The sequence below is a fragment of the Pelmatolapia mariae genome, linkage group LG13 (assembly GCF_036321145.2).
Source record: "Pelmatolapia mariae isolate MD_Pm_ZW linkage group LG13, Pm_UMD_F_2, whole genome shotgun sequence".
In the NCBI taxonomy this organism is placed as follows: Eukaryota; Metazoa; Chordata; class Actinopteri; order Cichliformes; family Cichlidae; genus Pelmatolapia; species Pelmatolapia mariae.
In genome coordinates, this window is record NC_086238.1 from 6,061,851 (window position 1) to 6,069,262 (window position 7,412).

General features: G+C 39.9%; 1 protein-coding gene across 3 annotated transcripts in view; it reads right to left on the reverse strand.

Moving 5' to 3' along the window:
• The window catches only part of ccser2a (coiled-coil serine-rich protein 2a), a 49,744-nt gene extending 44,038 nt beyond the window's left edge, over positions 1–5,706 (reverse strand). For all 3 annotated transcript variants that reach the window (XM_063491030.1, XM_063491033.1, XM_063491032.1), the window contains exon 1: positions 5,083–5,706. The gene's annotated coding sequence lies outside the window, so the exon portion shown is untranslated. The remainder of the gene's footprint in view (positions 1–5,082) is intronic.
• Positions 5,707–7,412: the final 1,706 nt, after the last annotated feature.

A 7,412-nucleotide genomic window follows, 5' to 3' on the forward strand; every position in this document is an offset into this window, starting at 1 on the left:
ATCTCTTTTGCTTACTAATGTGCCTAAGATAACATGTTACTCAATAACTTTAAACATCAATGCAATCAGAAGGCCATTATGACTAAACTTGTCAGCAAGGAGTCCATAAGCAAACAGCATGAACACTAAATGTCCATCAAATGTGGATCACTTTGTAAGTCTTTATCAGCAGCGCTCAATTTACTGTAAAACATTACACAAAGTACTTACTACTTGATAAACTAAGAAAATATCTACAGTGTAAATCAAGAGCACAGAGGAAGTATGTTATGCTCCTGCACAAATATTTTGTGATCTGCAGTCAAGATTACACAGAAAAATGAACTGCACAATGTGAGAATTCATGTGCATCAACACTTTAATGACCATTAACATTAAATTGAACCTAAAAGTATAACTGTTACATTCAAACTCATTTTCACTTTTTTTTTACATGATAAATGCACAATTTTTTCACAACCTGGAATACAAACACATAAAGTTACACAGTGTCCACAACTCAGGGTCACAGTCAGAGTTCATGGCTATTTTAGCAACCTCCTGATTTAGCCCATGTTATTCTCTGGATGATATCAGAGCAATGGCATAACACTCTTTACTTTATCAACAACTCTTAACACAGACATGGGATCTCAAAATTTCCAGCTTATCTTAGGGCCTCCCCCATGGATTCGTTGACTGGAACAGTCAGTTAGAAGAATCCCACCTAAAAAAAACCTGTTCCTCAGTAAACTGAGCCTTCACCCACACAAGGGGTGAAGGCTGATGATGTGAAGTGAAGTGGATATGCTGCTACCCACATGACATATGAACAGAGTATTCTCTTCATCTGTCTCAAGTAAGCTTGCTAGAAAATTAACAAAGAACACAGGGCATACACACTTTACAATGTTACTTCCTGGCACTAGACTTTATTCGTTGTACATAATGTTTGGCACACCCACGCTATCTTGTGGAAGAAGGGGATTCTCATTGTACACAAAAGAGCAAAGAGCAAAAACAACTCTGACTCATGCACCACTTTGCTGAGAGAATAAGCACAAAAAGCACATTTTGTATATGCAAACAGGCCTGCTGTGCCCTATACCACCTCTAACCTCTTCCTTCCAAGAGGGTTACTCTTGGGACATACAAAGCAGAAAGAAATCAAGACAGGAGAGAACTGTGGCTTTTAAAAAATAAAGCAATGTTTTCCATGACAGCCAACAGAAAGGTCGCAAAGATGAGACATACGTCTAAACAGTAAGCTTTTAATAGTTGTTCCTATTGGATTTATCCCGTGAATGGATGGTACAATGCTATTAGGTCAGCTTCCTATGACCCACTTCCCTCTTTCCTGTGCCGCCTCCTTTTCTACTCACTCTATCAGACTGGCTGTCTCAACAAACACTTCTCCCAATCACTACTTTTTTTCTTTAGACAGCACATTTTTTTAGTAGTTATCAAACAGTCTCTGTAAAGCCAGGAAGAACAAAGCATCCACACATCAAATGTGGCCACTGCTGGCAGTTAACGTTTGCAAAATGCTTTGTGTCCATTTTCTCATCGTCTGTAAATATTAAGTCAACTAGAGGGGAACCAATCTGAAAGAGTCCTGAGATAATAGAGAAACATTTCCATTCACCTCAGGAGCTTTGTGGAATAAAGTGAATGGATACTCGTACTTCTATGTCCCCATGCTGTGTAATTTGCTTTGAAAAACAGAAAGGCACCACAGCACAATGAAATCCATTATCTGCTCAAGTAAAATGATGCTATTGCGGCTGAGCCTGCCACGCAAACAAGAGTATCTGAATATCACATTCATGTCTGTGCAGGTAATTGCCAAGGCTGACATTTGGAACTGCATTTCTTTTTCCCTTTAAGGAGAGTATGAGTAATGAGTCAAATCTCACAATTACACAACCATCAGATCCAGAAAAGGAAATGCACTATGTAAAATAATACTACTTATAAAGTGAAAGTTTCCCTAGGGAAATAAAAGTTTAAGAGTGACATGATATAGCACTGCTGAAAGGCTAAAAAGAGACGATGTGCCAAATGAAACTGGTGCAGTAACATGAGTACAGAAACACTCGGGCAGCTTTCATGAAATGGGCACTACTCTGGAAATAAGCCATCGTGTCTGAGAATAACACCCATTTTCAGCAGATGCTTGCAAATTACAGCCAGTCCCATATGGTAATTGAGAATGACTCAGCAGTGATTGTGGAGGCAGGCAGAGAGCAAATGTTCAACCTCATAACAGAGTCCACAATCCTCAGCACATGGCCGGTGTCTGATCCTGGGGACATAACCACTCTACATCACATGACTCAAAGCCTTGAAGGATTACCAAAGGAGACTTAAGAGTTTGAAGGAGAGTGATCGCACGACCTGTTGTAGTGAAAGTTAAAATAGATTATATCACCTGATGCCAAACTGAGAGTAACTAAAGGAAGACCATACAATCCATGCACAATTCATTCAAATATTCAGATTTTGATTTGTTTGGTATTCATGTGGTTTCAGTTTGTCACTCACTTTTGCATGGCTCACACACATAAGCTCATTTGTTTCCAGGAACTATTCTGTTAAAAGTTACTCATGTGTCCCACATGACCAAATGAGCAAAATTTAACAGTAATTCATTCTTTTTTATTATTATTTATTCAGTAATTATTGTACTTGGCAGTACACAGGTCAGCAGGACTTTTTAGGGGGACTGTAGATGAACGTAGCACATGTCAACAGAGACAAATACCTAATATGCTTAAAAAAAAAGCTTAGAAAACTGGCTAACTATTTTTTTAGATGCTGATTTTCCATAAACTCTGATATTATTCAAAAGATAAACACCAGAAATGTTAATTTATGCATTTCTGTTGTTTTCTCTGTCATCCTGACACCAGGATCATGCTACAAACCAAACAGCATATTTTGTGTTTTGTTAAACCTGTAATGAATGTACAGTATACACATTTAGTAGGTTAAAAGTTATAACAATGTTTTTTGTTTTGTTTTTATGTCATAGAACGCAAAGTGTGGCACTTTGTCACACTGACTCACTGAAACACATGAACCGACCACTCTAAACACAGCCTGTGCTTTTCCACATATGTTACATGGATCTGTCTGCTGTAAAACATAACACTTCCATTTTAAGTCAATATCTTAATAATATTATTACATCATCCAGCCAGCAATTACACACATCTGCTGTCAACGCCCTGCACTGTGTTCATAATTATACCTGGTTAAATGCAATATTTGGAGAAAAAGAACACAAGGGCTCTTCAACCAACTGAACCACTCCCAAACACTTAACTGATTTTATTTACTGATGCTTTATAGAAGAGAAAATATCAACCTACACATGCTTACGACAAGAAATTTCCAGCACATTACCTTCTAGTGCATGCAAAATTAGTATTTATCTCCCAACTCAGCCATATGATCGTTCATTCTTATTCTCTCAGTATTTCGACGTTATCTTTTCATACTTTCAAAAGCTTTCCCTAAAGATGCCTAAAAGGGCCTTGCTGATCTTTGAAGGACACTTTAACTCCAAGGACTCTGTGTTTATCCATCAGAGATTCTGTGTCAACACTTTACTACGTATGGAGCTATTCCAATCCTGTAAACATCTGCAGTCTTACCAAGGGAATAACAGAACTGATAAGCGTGGCTAAGTATAGCTCTAATGACAGGCCACATACAGCGAGAGAAGAGGGCAAAGAGGATCAGAGAAAAGTCAAAGTCAAATCAAGTTCCTTGGCTCTATGAGGAACATACATGAAAACCTGCACAATGTGGTTGAGCATAAATGTCAGAAAACCAGAGATGTGGACTAAGTATAACACCCACAGCAGACAGGACTGGAAACAGCTCATGTCTTAAAGTATAAGGAGTTGTGTAGGGCTCATCTTGCTTAACGCTTACGTCTTCATCCTCCACCTGTGATTTCTGGTATTACTGTATAAATAACACTTATCTGTGCTGTACATAGTGATTTTTCAGCATTTTACGATCCTGTCACCCTCGAGGTTACACTTCAAGAGCGCTATGGTGTCTTGGAATGACTGCTACTCCCAGGATAGTGGGACAAATGTGTGATTTTACAAACAGCCACATTACAAAATACACTGACGCTGACAGTTAAGGCAGGCCAAAGAGACACAGCAGTTTGGGTGGTCCACTCTTCAGCAGACGTTCAGCTGTTGTCGAGTGGAATCAGATTGTAAACACACCCTCAGCCAAGGTGGCGCTCCAGGATCCTAGCCAACAGGTGTCCAACGTACACACTCATGGATTAGCATGTGCGTTCGTGTTTGTGTGTGCGTGACCCCACCCTAACACCGGGCAAACCAGACTGATGTTCATCTCACTTACACTAAGGGCAATCGGTCACGCCTTATCCTAATGTGTACTGGCGCTGATGCCACGGCGCTTTACACTGTCTGGCCTGTTATAGATCACAGCCTAAAATGGCACACACACACACCTCATGGTAAAGACTTGAACTGTCAGCAACTACAGTCGAGGTATAAAAATATGAATTTGAAGGCTCCACTGCACGGTCACTTATAAAAGCCCTGCTTGAATTTACACCCTTGTCTGCTGCATGTAACTTTAAGATCATCTATGAGTCATCTTCAGTTACCCTTTAATCCTGGCATGTCCATGAGCAAGGTATCTCAATGGTAAATCTCAAGGAGGCCAGATTTCCCTTTAAGCATTAACTATTTAGGTACCCAACAGGCTGTGAGACACTTGTCAAGCAGCAGTGTTCCAGAGTAGCTAAAAATTCCAATTTCTGTTTGTATTATGTAATAAAGAACATTCCTATGGTACACAAAGGTCTTATCATCCTTATTCACAGTACAGTGACTCTTTCACGGCATGTTATGACTGTGGAGGGTGTTGTTGGAAAGCATGGCCTCTTCTGCCTCACAGATGAAGACCAATTCACATCTTTGAAAATAAGGGCTCTGTAGGCACACATACTGCAAACAATTTCTATTGTTGTCACGTCATTTCACAGCTAAAACAAGACTTGTGTAAGCTAATACGGACTGTCCATTGGACTGTCATTAGACTTACCTAAATGATGCCGTTACAAGCGTGTTTATAGCCTCGTGGTTGGTTGAGGGAACAGTCCACTTGTTCGTTGTCTTTTAAACAACATGATGTTACAAAGTGAGCGGCCGAGAAGAGGTACCAAGTCCTACAGTTTGCGTTTGAAACTAGCTCACCGCGGAGATGCACTGGTGAAGTTAAGGCTAGCCCGTAGCCTGTAATCATTACACAAGTTCAACGGTTATCGCTACAGCCGATGCATCACAAAGAGTTATTTGTACTAAACAAATCAGCAAGCTTACACTAAGTGCTTGAATAGAGCTTATAAATAAATAAAATAATAACTCGTCTTTCTCTTTAGTATTTCCAGCATACCGTTAAAAACAGCCCGAAGCAACTGTACCACTATCCGTAAGTTACACTGACAGCAAACATCGACCAACTGATGATACCGACACTGAAAACGGGTCGTCCGCAAAGCGGCAGGCGAGCTTTAACGACAACACGCCCATGTGGACCGAAAGAAATCCTCACACGAAGCAACACCTGGGCTTGTAAATAAACTAACCATAGCAGGAACCCCCCGCACAGTTCAGAGTACAGACGGAGTCCCCCCAAAGCGCCTTCTCATTCCGACATCCTCCCCTCGCTCTCGAGGGGGCGGAGCGTGTAGATGTCACCTGGGACTTTGCACGCTAATCTGCAATCTTGGGTTACATCTCTCTTTGCTAGGTGTTACCGAAGTCCTGTGAGTCAATTTCTGTCTCTGGCATTAATTTAATTCGCTCTTATGAGTTTATATTAAGTTGTAAGCTTTCAAATAAAAAGTAAACTACAGCTTGGTAGCCGCACGTGTGACGTCAGACCCATAGCAGAGCGTGCAGGGCTGTGCTAAATCTGTGGACGCTAATTTACTAGCCACAAAGCACACTACGTTTGCACCAATGACTGTAGAAAACAGTTTTCTACAGTCATTGGTTTGCACACTATTATAACCTGTCTATTACTATCCACTTGTAGGCCTAATATGTTTTTTTGACTAGAAGCTGGGGTTATACTAGTTTGTTCTAACGGCCCGGGTTTGTTACTCCTTGAACTCTTCTGGGTATATATATATGTGTGTGTGTGTGTGTGTGTGTGTGTGTGTATTTAACTTTGTTTTGAGGGCTTGGGCCTTTAAACCCCCCCTTTTGTTTTGAACCTCCATTCTGAAAGGGAAATAGTATTAAGTGTATTTTTACCAGTTGGCAAGACAAACTGAATCTTAAGTGTTAAACTTACAGGGGGTTGAGTGGATGTGCAAAATTTGCGATTTTACTCTTTTTTCTTTTTCTTAATAAAATGTACTGCTAATCGCTTAAAATACTTCTGCCTCTGAGAAAACTGATGAATGATTCCTTGAATTACTACTTATTACAACTAAGGTATGCAGAAGAACCTCTCTGAATACACAATGCATTAAACCTTGAAGCAGGAGCAGAAGACCACATTTCTTCTGCAAGATTCAGATGGTACGGTGATGGTGGTGTAATGTGTGGAGATATTTTTTGGCACACGTTGGGCCTCTTAGTAACAAGTGAACATCATTTAAACAACACAGCCTGCCTGAGTAATGTTGCTGACCATGTCCATCCCTTTATAACCACAGTGTACTAACTGTGGTCTTATCAGTGTACAAAGCTTAAATAATCTCGAACTGATTTCTTGAACATGACAGTGAGTTCACTCACTCACATGACTTCCTTTGAACTCTAGTGGATTTTATTGAATCTATATTACCAAGATCTGAAGCAGTTTAAAAGGCAACAAGGTGTTATTCAACATCTGACGTTCCCTAAACTATGTAAAAGCTTGGCCTGCCTCAGTAACACTCTGGATAAAGACCTGCAACACAATTTAGCACACTCAAGTGTCACTGTGCTTTGAGGGCTCAGGTGGAGTAGCAAAGCACTATTTAAGAACCAGTCCATTTGCTATTTACCATGTCAACTTTTTCCATTATCACAGTTAAGTAGTGGAAACTGAAAAATCAGAATGCAAGCCAGAAAGTGAAATAGTTTTTCTTACATGAGACTACATCCACATTTGTATGATGTGAACTCAAATAAACTAAAGGTTAAAGGTCATTAACTGAAACCCAAGGGAATGTGGATCTGAAAATGAAAGTTAAGATAAAGAACATAGTGGGTGTTTATAGTGGTACACATTTTAATTGTTTGAGCATCTGTGTACTTGGAGATTATCATCTCAAAGAAAACACAAAGATGATCAGAATGAGCATCATCAGCCTTCATTTTAGATACATTTAGAATCTTGGAGGTGATCAAATGCAGCATTATGAGTGGGCTTCATCA